Source organism: Triticum urartu, chromosome 1A (genome assembly GCF_056163025.1).
Source record: "Triticum urartu cultivar PI428250 chromosome 1A, HENAU_Tu73, whole genome shotgun sequence".
NCBI lineage: Eukaryota > Viridiplantae > Streptophyta > Magnoliopsida > Poales > Poaceae > Triticum > Triticum urartu.
The window spans coordinates 444,349,899-444,361,808 of NC_141873.1; the positions used below are offsets into that span (position 1 = coordinate 444,349,899).

The 11,910-nt window shown below is 48.2% G+C and overlaps 1 pseudogene; it reads right to left on the reverse strand.

Moving 5' to 3' along the window:
• The window catches only part of LOC125527798 (cell division cycle protein 48 homolog), a 51,466-nt pseudogene extending 42,085 nt beyond the window's left edge, over positions 1–9,381 (reverse strand).
• Between the last annotated feature and the right edge of the window lie 2,529 nt (positions 9,382–11,910).

The window sequence follows — 11,910 nt, forward strand, 5'->3', positions numbered from 1 at the left end:
CAGCAGACCTCGACCAGCTTCTGACTGGGAAGGTTGGATTGACTCCGCTATTCGGGCCGCAGCTGCGAGATTCTGGATCGGAGTTCGGTATACCTGAGTCAGAGGCAGAAAAAGTTGACATCAACTGGACTCGGGGATACGCTGCCGAGCACGCTCATCGAGTGCGCGCTGGAGGTTCTCCAGTCAAGTCCGCTCAGCCAAGTTGGCCAGGCGCGCCTCCTCCAAGGCCTGGGCCTGAGGGGTTTCTCCAACGATAGGAGTGTGAAGCGCATCCATGTTCCGGCGGCGAAGTTCTTCCCTTCGCTGCGAAGAGAGGGGTTCTGGGCGGTACTCTTCGTGAACATGCGACGGATCGCCGCCCCCGTCGCCTCCGTCTTCACGAGTGAAGCCAGGAGGACTGCGTGGTCCATTGACCATCAAAACTTCTGCCGCGGGGTCGCTGTTGTCGCACTCGGATGCAGTCTCTACGGAGCCAGTCGAACAGGCCGTAGAGAGTTTCATCAGGCTCGATTGCCGCGACTTAGGGGGTGACCGACTGGTGAGCCACCGCATGCTTCACCCACCGTTGAAGCCTCGATCGACCGGAACGCTTGCTCCGGCGGGCGGCAGGGAGGGGGATCAGCACAGGAGCTGACCGATACTGAGTCGACGGCTGCCGTAGGACGACGCCACGGATGCACGCGCGAAAGTGCGTTGCCCCACGGGCGGGGAGCGCCTCGACGTCAAGTGGCGCTTCTTGGAGCCAAGCGGAGTCGTCGGCGATGAACACGAGCGCACCAAGACGGATCTCGCGGCCCTCGGCCAAATCTCCGCCCGAAACCATGTTGATGGGGATCGGAAAAATCGCAACTTCTCCAACAAGTCGCTAAGACACCTGCCCCACGGTGGGCACCAACTGTCGTGGTTCTGAGTCTGACAGTAGAATGGGGGGTAGGGATGTAGAGGCAAGATCCTAGCTATGGAGGAGTTGTACACGCGAGTTTTACGAGTTCAGGCCCTTCTCAGAGGAAGTAACAGCCCTATGTCTCGGAGCCCGGAGGCGGTCGACTGGATTATATGCGTGTGTGTTACAGGGGGTGTGAACCCTTGTCCCTGAGGAGGGGGGTGGCTTATATAGAGTTCGCCAGACCCCTCTCGCCCTCAGTTACAAAGGGTTTAAGGTACATAAAGATGGAGACGTTACTGGTAACGCCTGTATTTAGGTGCTATAAATGACAATTGAGCCTACAAGTAAATGCTTCACCGTTGTTCGTGCAGAGTGACTTTAGCTCTTCTGCCCGTCGAGCCACTTTTGCGACAGTCGAATGACATTGATTCTTCTAAGTGGAACGTCTATGGTCGAGTGGATGATGGTACTGTTTGAATGATCCTGGCTTTAGGGTGCTATCCTAGGGGAGGATGTCTAGGTCAGGTCCATGACCCTACCCTAGGTACATAGCTTCATCAGCTGGTTCAGGACCCTATCCGTCGCACCACCAGCGTCGCCCACTCTGCCACCTCTTTGGGTTGCGATGGAGTCGAACTCGTCAAAGAACAGCACACACGGCGCAGACTGGCGCGCCTTGTCGAAGATCTCGCACACATTGGTCTCGCTCTCACCAAACCACATGGTGAGCAGCTCTGGCCCCTTGATGCTGATGAAGTTGGTCTGGCACTCGTTGGCGATCACCTTCGCCAGCAAGGTCTTGCCGCATCCTGGTGGCCCGTAGAAGAGGACGCCCTTGGACAGCGACATACCGAACTTCTTGAATTTCTCCGGGTGCTCGACCGGGTACTGAACGGTCTCTTGCAGCTCCCTCTTGACGCTATCGAGGCCGCCGATATCGTTCCAGCTGACGTTGGGCACCTCCACGACGGTCTCACGTAGCACGGACGGGTTTGTGCCGACGAGGCCCGTCTTAAGGTGGTCATTGGTGACGGCCATGGAGTTCAAGATCTCGCCGTCGATGGTGTCATCCTCTAAGTCGATCATGTCCATCTTCTCCCTAATGCACTCCAGCGCCGCCTCGGTGCAGAGCGCGGCCAAGTCGGCGCCGATGTAGCCGTGTGTATCCTTGGCAACCACCTCCAGGTTGACGTCCTTGTCCAGCTTCATGTTTTTGGTGTGGATGCGAAGCACTTCGAGACACCCGACCTCGTCCGGCAGGCCGATGTCGATCTCGCGATTGAACCTCCCAAAGCACCTCAAGGCAGGGTCGATGCTATTGGGGCGATTCGTGGCGCCCATGACGATGACATGCACGTGGGCCTTCATGCCATCCATCAGTGTCAGCAGCTGGGAGATGATGCGCCTCTCGATCTCACCGTGAGTCTGTTGGGCTAAGTCCCTCCACATGGAGGTGTGTTGGCAGCCCAACATCAGCCCATAAGTCCAACACATGTCAGCCGTTGATCCTCACTGCATCCAACAGTTGAGAGTGCTTCCAAGTGAAGTGAAGCAAGGAGAAACCCCTAGCCACTCCACCCCTGCTGGTGGCAGCTGCCATTCGTGGGAGTGAGAGTGAGAGCACACAAGAGAAAACACAACCTGAGAGAGAGGAAGAAGAAGAAGCAGAGGTTCTGTCCAGATCTGTTGCATCTGACTAGACAGTGTTCAACCTGGTGGTTGGAGGCTCAAATGTGCTTGGATCGACCCCAAACTTGGTGAGCTCGTTCCTTTACTTTGAGTACTTCGATCTGGTTAGCTGGTTTGAGGATTCGATCAGTGGAGCATCAGATTTGAGAGTGGTTTTGTAAGCTCTGACTGCTGCAATTTCAGAACAGAGTAGTTTTGGGAGACGAACAGTTTGGGTAGGAAAATGATGTCCGATTGAGCTGAAACTTGGAGGAGATGTCAAGAACGCATGTGTCTACTTGTCTGCCAAATTTGGTATTGTTTGGTTCAGTGGTTTAAGAGAAGTTTGCAAAACAGTGAAGGATACTGAAGCTGTGTAAATTCTGCTTTGCTGAAATCTTGCTTCTTATGGTTGTTGTTGCTGTTGCCGGTTGGCAACATGGAGAGTGTGTTGTAAATCTCTCTAGAAGTTCTAGAGAAAACTTTGTACTCATCATTCTCATAGTGAAGTTTTGTGGACCGGTCGGTCCACAACCGTGGTTTTTTACTCCTCAAGTTGAGGAGGTTTTTCCACGTTAAATCCCGTGTCACATGTGCATGTTGTTTGTGTTATTTCACTGCTTACTTGTTGGTTGAATCTGTCCTCAAAGTTCATCACAAGTGGAAGGGTCTGTGTAGTGTGCATATTTGCCGTGTCGGTGAATTTGTGTAGCGCATTATTGCTGTCAAGCACCCAACAAAGTGGTATCAGAGCCTTGGTTTGCTTGTGCAAATTGCTGAGTTTCTTGTGGTGAAAGATGGAAGTGAATACCAGCAGGATGATATCTTTGAATGGTACAAATTGTCGAGCATGGAAGGGCAAGATGGAGAACTTGTTGTATGTGAAAGAATACTGGAAGCCAGTGTTCTCCACTGAGATGCCGGAGGGCATTGAGGAAGGTCAGTGGAAAGTACATCATCGCCAAGCTTGTGGGTTCATTCGGCAATGGGTCGATGACAATGTTTTGAGCCATATCATTGATGAGACACATGCACGCACCTTATGGCAGAAATTGGAAGAGTTGTTTGCCCAAAAAGAAGGTACAAACAAGATGTTCTTAATCAAACAATTGATGTGCTTGAGGTACAAAGAGGGCATTCTAATTGCAGATCATGTGAATGCATTCCAAGGCATTATAAATCAGCTTTCTTCAATGGCAATAACATTTGAAGATGAAGTGAGAGCTTTGCTACTACTAGGCTCATTACCGGACAGCTGGGAGACCTTTAAGGTCACGGTTTGCAATTCAGCACCTAATGGAGTTGTCACTTGGAATCTTGTGAAAACCAGGGTACTAAATGAAGAGTCCAGAAAGGTGGCTGAAGCTAGTTCTTCCTCACATTCAGAGTTGCTGGTCACTCAGTCCAGGGGGAGAAGTAAGAGCAGAGGTCCAGGTAAAGGGGCAGAAAGAGGTAGGAGCAAATCAAAAGGTAAGTATGCTGATTATGAGTGTCATCACTGCCATCAGAAGGGCCACATTAAGTGGCAATGTGACAAGTGGAAGAAAGACAAAAGGAAAAAGAAGAAGCAAGATCAGAAGCAAGTTGACAGTGATAGTGATATAGAGGGCAACCGAGTTACTGCAGTAGAAGAGGACATCATGCTTGTTATGCATGAAGAAAATGAGGGCAGATTTGGTTCCACTATTGAGGAGAAGGTCACTGTTGTTTCTAATGAAACCGTCAACCTTGTGGATGGTGACGAGATGATTTGGATACCGGACAGCGGTGCTACCATTCATGCTACATCTCGCAGAGAGCTCTTCACTAACTATATATCAGGTGATTTTGGTGTTGTGAAGATGGGGAACAATGATAGAGCAGCCATCATTGGAAAATGAGATGTGCATTTGGAGACTGCAAATGGTACAAGGTTAGTCCTCAAATTTGTGAGGCATGTCGAGGCACTTCGTCTCAATATTATTTCAGTTGGTTTGCTTGATGGAGATGATTACTTGAGCAGTTTTGGAAAAGGGCAGTACAAGCTCACCAAAGGCAACATGATTATTGCAAGAGGTAAAATGGTCTCAGTGTTGTATCATGTTCATGCTAAGCTCTTTAGTGCTTCTGTCAATGCACTAGAGAATGATGATCAATGTGCTCTATGGCACAAGAGACTTGGGCACATCAGTGAGAATGGGATGACAGTGCTAGTGAAGAAAAAATTGTTGAAGGGTGTGAAAGGAGTTCACATCAAGAAATGTTCAGATTGTCTAGCAGGGAAGCAACACCGAGTTGCCTTCAAGAATCTACCTCCTCACAAGAAGCCCGAGAAGCTGGACTTGATACATTCTGATGTTTGCAAAATGTCGGTAAGATCTCTTGGTGGTGCTAAGTACTTTGTGACTTTTATTGATGACTTTTCCAGGAAAGTTTGGGCCTTCACTTTGAGGACCAAAGATCAAGTACTAGGTGTATTCAAGCAATTCCAAGCCTCGGTTGAGAGAGAAACTGAGAAGAAGATCAAGTGCATTCACACTGATAATGGAGGAGAGTACATTGGGCCATTTGATGCATATTGCAAGCAGCAAGGTATTAGGCATCAATTTACTCCCTCGAAGACACCACAGCTGAATGGTCTTGCTGAGAGGATGAACAAGACAATTGTGGAGAGAGTTAGATGCTTGTTGTCAAGTACAAAGCTACACAAACACTTTTGGGGTGAGGCTTTGATGACTGCAGTTTATCTTATTAATCTCTCACCAAGTTATCCTTTGCAGGGAGATGTTCCTAACAAGGTCTGGTGTGACAAGGATGTCCCATATGACCACCTGAAGGTTTTTGGGTGCAAGGCCTTTGTTCATATTCCTCAAGATGAAAGGTCAAAGCTTGATTCGAAGACACGGCAGTGTATCTTTCTTGGCTATGGTGGTGATGAGTTTAGCTACAAGCTATTTAACCCTATAACAAGGAAAGTTGTGAGAAGCCGTGATGTTGTGTTTGTTGAAGACCAAACGATTGAGGATATTGTGAAGACAAAGGGGCAGGTTCCTCCTCAGCAGCAACAAGACATGATTGATTCTGACCTAGTTCCTGCAGCTCCAGCTCCCGTGTAAGTTGAAGTAGATGCCGAAGATGTACAAAATGATGTACATGGTGGTGCAGGTGAAGAAGATGCTCCCCAGCAGCAACAACAAGAGTATGATGCTGAAGTTGGTGATCTGGATCAGCAGGAAGCACCAGCACCAGAAAGTCCACCAGCTGCTCCACTCAGAAGATCCAACAGGGGTCGAATTCCTTCCAGCAGGTATCCCTCAGATCAATACGTGGTGTTATTATCTGATGGTTCAAAACCTGAATGCTTTGCAGATGCAATGGAAGATGAGCACAAGAAAGAGTGGAAAAATGCTATGCAAGAAGAGATGTATTCCTTGCATAAGAATCATACTTATGAGTTGATGAAGTTGCCCAAGGGCAAGAAAATTTTAAAGAACAAGTGGGTCTACAGAATCAAGCAAGAAGAGCACACATCACATCCAAGGTACAAGGCCAGGCTAGATGTAAAAGGATTCGGCCAGAGAAAAGGCATTGACTATGATGATATCTTTTCCCCGGTTGTGGAGATGGCATCCATAAGAGTAATCCTTGGCATGGCAGCAAGTCTCAACTTGGAGGTTGAGCAAATGGATGTGAAGACTGCACTCCTTCATGGTGAGTTGGAGGAAGAAATATACATGGAGCAACATGAGGGGTTTCTTGTGATAGGCAAAGAAGACTATGTGTGTAAGCTGAAGAAAAGTCTCTATGGCCTGAAACAAGCACCAAGATAATGATACATGAAGTTTGAAACTGTCATGGGGGAGCAAGGCTACAAGAAGTGCAGCTCAGACCATTCTGTGTTTATTCAGAGGTTCTCAGGTGATGATTTCATCATATTATTGCTCTATGTTGATGATATCCTGATTGTTGGCAAGAATGTCTCTAGGATTGCTAAGTTAAAGAAGGAGTTGAGCAAATGTTTTTCTATGAAAGACTTAGGTCCAGCAAAGAACATTCTCGGGATGAGAATTGAGCAAGACAGAAATTGCAACAAGTTGTACTTGTCTCAAGAGAAGTATATTGAGAAGGTACTTCAGAAGTTCAGGATGGAAAATGCTAAAGTTGTGAGTTGTCCACTAGCAGCCCATTTCAAGTTGAGCAGAAAGCAATGTCCTACCACTGATGAGAAGAAAAAGGAAATGCATCATGTTCCTTATGCTTCAGCGGTAGGGAGTTTGATGTATGCTATGGTATGTACAAGGCCTGACATTGCTCATGCGGTTAGTACTGTCAGCAGATTTATGTCCAATCCAAGAAGACCTCATTGGGAAGCTGTGAAGTGGATTTTGAGATATCTCCGGGGCAGGACAAATATGAAACTTTGCTTTGGTGGTGGTGAAGCCAAGCTGGTTGCTTTTTCAGATTCTGACATGGCTGGAGATGTTGACAGAAGGAAGTCTACTTCAGGTTACTTGGTTACCTATCCAGGGAGAGCGGTGTCATGGCAAAGCAGGCTGCAAAAGTGTGTAGCATTGTATACAACTGAAGCCGAATTCATTGTAGTAACAAAGGCGAGCAAAGAACTATTGTGGCTGAAACGGTTGGCTTGTGAGCTTGGTTTTAAGTAAGACAAATATGTGTTGTTTTGTGACAACCAAAGTGCTATTCACTTAAGTAAGAATTCAATCTTTCGTTCAAGGTTTAAGCATATAGAGGTCCGTTATCATTGGATTCGAGATGTGTTGTATTCCAAGAAAATGCAACTTGAGAAGGTTCACACCGATGACAATGGGGCTGATATGCTGACTAAACTGGTGACAATGAAGAAACTTGAAGTATGCCGCCGTCTCGCTAGCATGGCTGCCGGAAGGCAGTGAGACCCTCCATGATGTCGGGAGGGGGAGTTTTTTGGGCTAAGTCCCTCCACATGGAGGTGTGTTGGCAGCCCAACATCAGCCCATAAGTCCAACACATGTCAGCCGTTGATCCTCGCTGCATCCAACGGTTGAGAGTGCTTTCAAGTGAAGTGAAGCAAGGAGAAAACCCTAGCCACTCCACCCCTGCTGGTGGCGGCTGCCATTCGTGGGAGTGAGAGTGAGAGCACACAAGAGAAAACACAACCTGAGAGAGAGGAAGAAGAAGAAGCAGAGGTTCTGTCCAGATTTGCTGCATCTGACTAGACAGTGTTCAAGCTGGTGGTTGGAGGCTCAAATGTGCTTAGATTGACCCCAAACTTGGTGAGCTCGTTCCTTTACTTTGAGTACTTTGATCTGGTTAGCTGGCTTGAGTATTGGGTTAGTGGAGCATCAGATTTGAGAGTGGTTTTGTCAGCTCTGACTGCTATAGTTTTAGAACAGAGTAGTTTTGAGAGACGAACAGTTTGGGTAGGCAAATGATGTCCGATTGAGCTGAAATTTGGAGGGGATGTCAAGAACTCATGTGCCTACGTGTCTGCCAAATTTGGTGATGTTTGGTTCAGTGGTTTAAGAGCAGTTTGCAAAACACTGAAGGGTACAGAAGCTGTGTAAACTCTGCTTTGCTGAAATCTTGCTTCTTGTGGTTGTTGTTGCTGTTGCCGGTTGGCAACGTGGAGAGTGTGTTGTAAATCTCTCTAGAGGTTTTAGAGAAGACTTTGTACTCATCATTCTCATAGTGAAGTTTTGTGGACCGGTCGGTCCATAGCCGTGGTTTTTTACTCCTCAAGTTGAGGAGGTTTTTTCACGTTAAATCCTGTGTCACATGTGCATGTTGTTTGTGTTATTTCGCTACTTACTTGTTGGTTGAATCTGTCCTCAAAGTTCATCACAAGTGAAAGGGGCTGTGTAGTGTGCATATTTGCCGTGTCGGTGAATTTGTGTAGCGCATTGTTGCTGTCCAGCACCCAACAAAGTCTTCTCCCTGTTCGGAGCAATGGAGTCGATCTCGCCGATGAATATGATGGAGGGCGCGTTCTTCTCGGCTTCTTCGAAGGCCTTCCTCAGGTCGCTCTCACTCTCTCCGTCCATCTTGGACATTATCTCCGGGCCGTTGATGAGGAAGAAGAAGGCCCCGGTCTCGTTGGCGACCGCGCTGGCGATCAGCGTCTTGCCCGACCCGGGAGGGTCATAGAGGAGGATGCCCTTGGGAGGCTTGACGCCAATGCTCTTGAAGATCTGCGGATGCCTGAGCGGCAGATCGACGAGCTCCTGATCAGAGTGAGCGGTTTTCCCATGCCACCCACGTTGCCGTAGCCGACGCCGTCGAGCCTCTCCTCGTCCTCCCGCTTGACCGGGTCGCCCTCGCAGAATATCTCCGTGTCGGGCGCCACGACGCAGTAGTCCACCACGGGGTCGATCTCCATGACCTTGAACTCGACGCTCCGCATGCCGCCACGCACAAGGAAGAGGTCACCCTTGTGGACCGGGCGGTAGGCGTCCACGAAGTAGGGCTTGAGGTAGGCGTCGAAGAGGTTCTCCGCGATGCCCTCGACGGTGTCGTCCAAGGGGGGGATGTGCACGCGTCTGCCGAACTTGGCGTCGTGGCACAGGTGCACCGACACGACGCCGGCGATGCGCACGCGTAGGTTGAAGCGGGCCACCTTGTTGATTAATGATCCCGAGCTTGTGCCCCTCGCAGGTGTCATCGGGCAGTGCCATGCAGACCGTGTTGTGGCGGCGCTTGCCCTTGAGCAGCACGACGTCACCTTTGAATATGGAGAGCTTCTCCATGGTGGCGGGGTGGAGGGTGCACACGGAGTTGTCGTCGTTGGTGGTGGCCTCCTCCACCACCAGCCGGTTCGCCGCCTTCTTCGACGCCGCCACGCTCGCCATCCCGTTTTGGTCGATTCGCTGCGTCTCTCGTGGATTACTACTCTCGTTTGATGTCGAGGGCTTAGCTTCGTGTTGCGGTGAAGAGGGTACCTGGGGGTGAGGCGGTGAGCCCCCCTTTTGAAGGCCCGGCCTGAAGAAATCGACTCGGGTTGGAAGGCCCGTACGTTCCGAGTCGAGATCGTTCGCCTCATATTCGTCCATGTGTACGTAGCTGCAAAGTAACGCTGAGATGGATGTGCACGTGAGTGGCAGGGGCTTGCTCCATGGACAGCGGTGAGCGCTGAGAGGAGGAAGGCCTGCTGTCCTACAACGGCAGGAGGTAGGGGAAAGGGTGGTACGGGGAGGAGGAGGTCGGAAGAGCTCTCCCGCCGGGCTCGCCATCAGCCTTCACCCGTTGGGCCCGTCTCCGGCGGCGATCGGAGCTTCTTCTTTTCTTTTCCCTCTGCCAAATTGATGCGGTGACAGAGACAGACGCTTATTCTTCCTCTCCCTCCGTCAACATCACGTGTGCTCATGCCCTTCATGTTCTCTCCCAATCGGTCTGTCTTTATTTTTCTGCCCAAATGCTATCTACATTTACGTGTTGTGGCAGTGGGAAGATGGAGCCTGGCCGAGGGGGAGATAGATGAAGGATGCTGCTAAAGTGGTTCCCGATCGGTTATCCCTCTTTTGATTCCCATCCCCAATTTCATTTCGCGCAGTTTGTGTTTGTTATGCTGTTCTTTTTCTTTTTCTAAAGGAGTGTGTCAATACTGGATGAATGCTCCAAAACTAATTAATTATTTTCGTAACCACGTTGAAAGAAATTAGTTTGTTGCTTTGATACCATGTTTGTTTGTCAATGTTGATTTTGCAGGTTGGATCGTCATTTGTGAGCGCATTCTTAGTATTTGGCGGTTCAGTCTATTTACCCTTCATTTGCTTGGTTGTTTGTAAGAAGGAAGATTTGACAAGGGATATCTACACTTCTGCCATAGATCGGAAGAGAGATTAGAGGAATTGGCTCGTTTAGTTCTGACTGGTACACGTCACTTGTGGTGGATTGCTTTCCATAGTTATGTTGGGATTCTGCCAACAATCGAGCACGCAAGCATATGTTGTTCCCCTGCAGCTTAGCTTATCATCAACTTAATTTATTAGTTCCTATTCATTTAGTTCTTCATTATCATTTATCCACATCTGAAACTAGCATTTAGTATTTAGATTCAGATGGGCACTTAGCATTGAAACTGCATGTCCACTTGTTTCTTCAGTATTCAGTCCATTATATACCTATCTTCCTCGCCCTTTCTATTACCCAATTTCACACAAAGAATCTCTTAAGTCGCGTTTATATACACTTGCTCATTTGTTTGTGTGTTAATTCATTCTTCAATCAACCTTCAGATGAAGAAATTTATATTGTTCGTATTCATCTAGTGCCATCCCTAATTGGTTTTGGAGTATTAATGGTAAACTTGGTTGGAGGGACTAATGTGTTTGTGAGATGCACTGGAGAACACAGATAGAAGTCCCTATTGATTCGATTTACCAATCAAAAATGACCCCTAAAAATATATGAAGACGTTGAAGACATTGGTGGTTCGCGAAGACATACGTGTCGAAGATAATGACACGTGAAGACATTTGCTTTTAGACAATGGAGTGCGAAGACATAGTTTCTTTCATAGTTTCATTTTCTTCTTTCTTGAGTCATAGGAACCACCGAACTGTCAAGTGGGGTCCAAGTGAACAAAGTCAGAAAACTGACGTGATGCTCAACCCAAATCCGATGCTTTCAAGCGAAGACAAATGAGAGAAAATCTTATCCTGAGTTGGATGAGTCAGCTTGGCTTGCAGCCCAAGTCAAGTTGTCGCGTGTGTTTGACCGTTGGACACGTGTCGGTTCCCCAATGACCAAGGATCATTTCGGACAAATCATGTCGGGTTATCCCTTGGCTATAAATAGCCACCCCTTCCACCATAAATTGGTGGCTGCTCAAAATTAGTACACGGCTTTTATCGTTTGAGAGTAACTCACCTCCAAAGCCTTTGAGAGAGAATCCTTGCGAGGACAAAACCCAAAACACCCAAAGCCCAAAGAGTGTTCGGCATCACTGAAGTCTTTCTGTTTTGCGTGATCTGAAGACTTATTACACTTGAAGACTGTGATCTTCCAGTCGGTTAGGCGCTGCGTTATGAGGATCCAAGAGTCATTGTGGATCGCCGGTGAACGAAGTCTATGAAATGTTTAAAGTTTATCTTGAAGACTTACCCGAGGGATTGGACGAGGACTAAGTGACCTTAGCTCAAGAGGAATAAGGTGAAGGCGTGGTCTTCTGAGTTCAATCTCAGCCTCCCTAACCAGACATACAGTTGTCACAGCAGCTGAAACTAGTCTACCAAATTCTTGTCTTCTTCGGGCAACTGGCTCTATCACTTCACCTCTTACCTTTCTGTTTAACTTCGTGAAGTCATTGTTTGTCTGCTCTGGTTGAATACTTGTATGAAGACATTCACTCTGATTGCATATTTAGCTTCACACTGTCT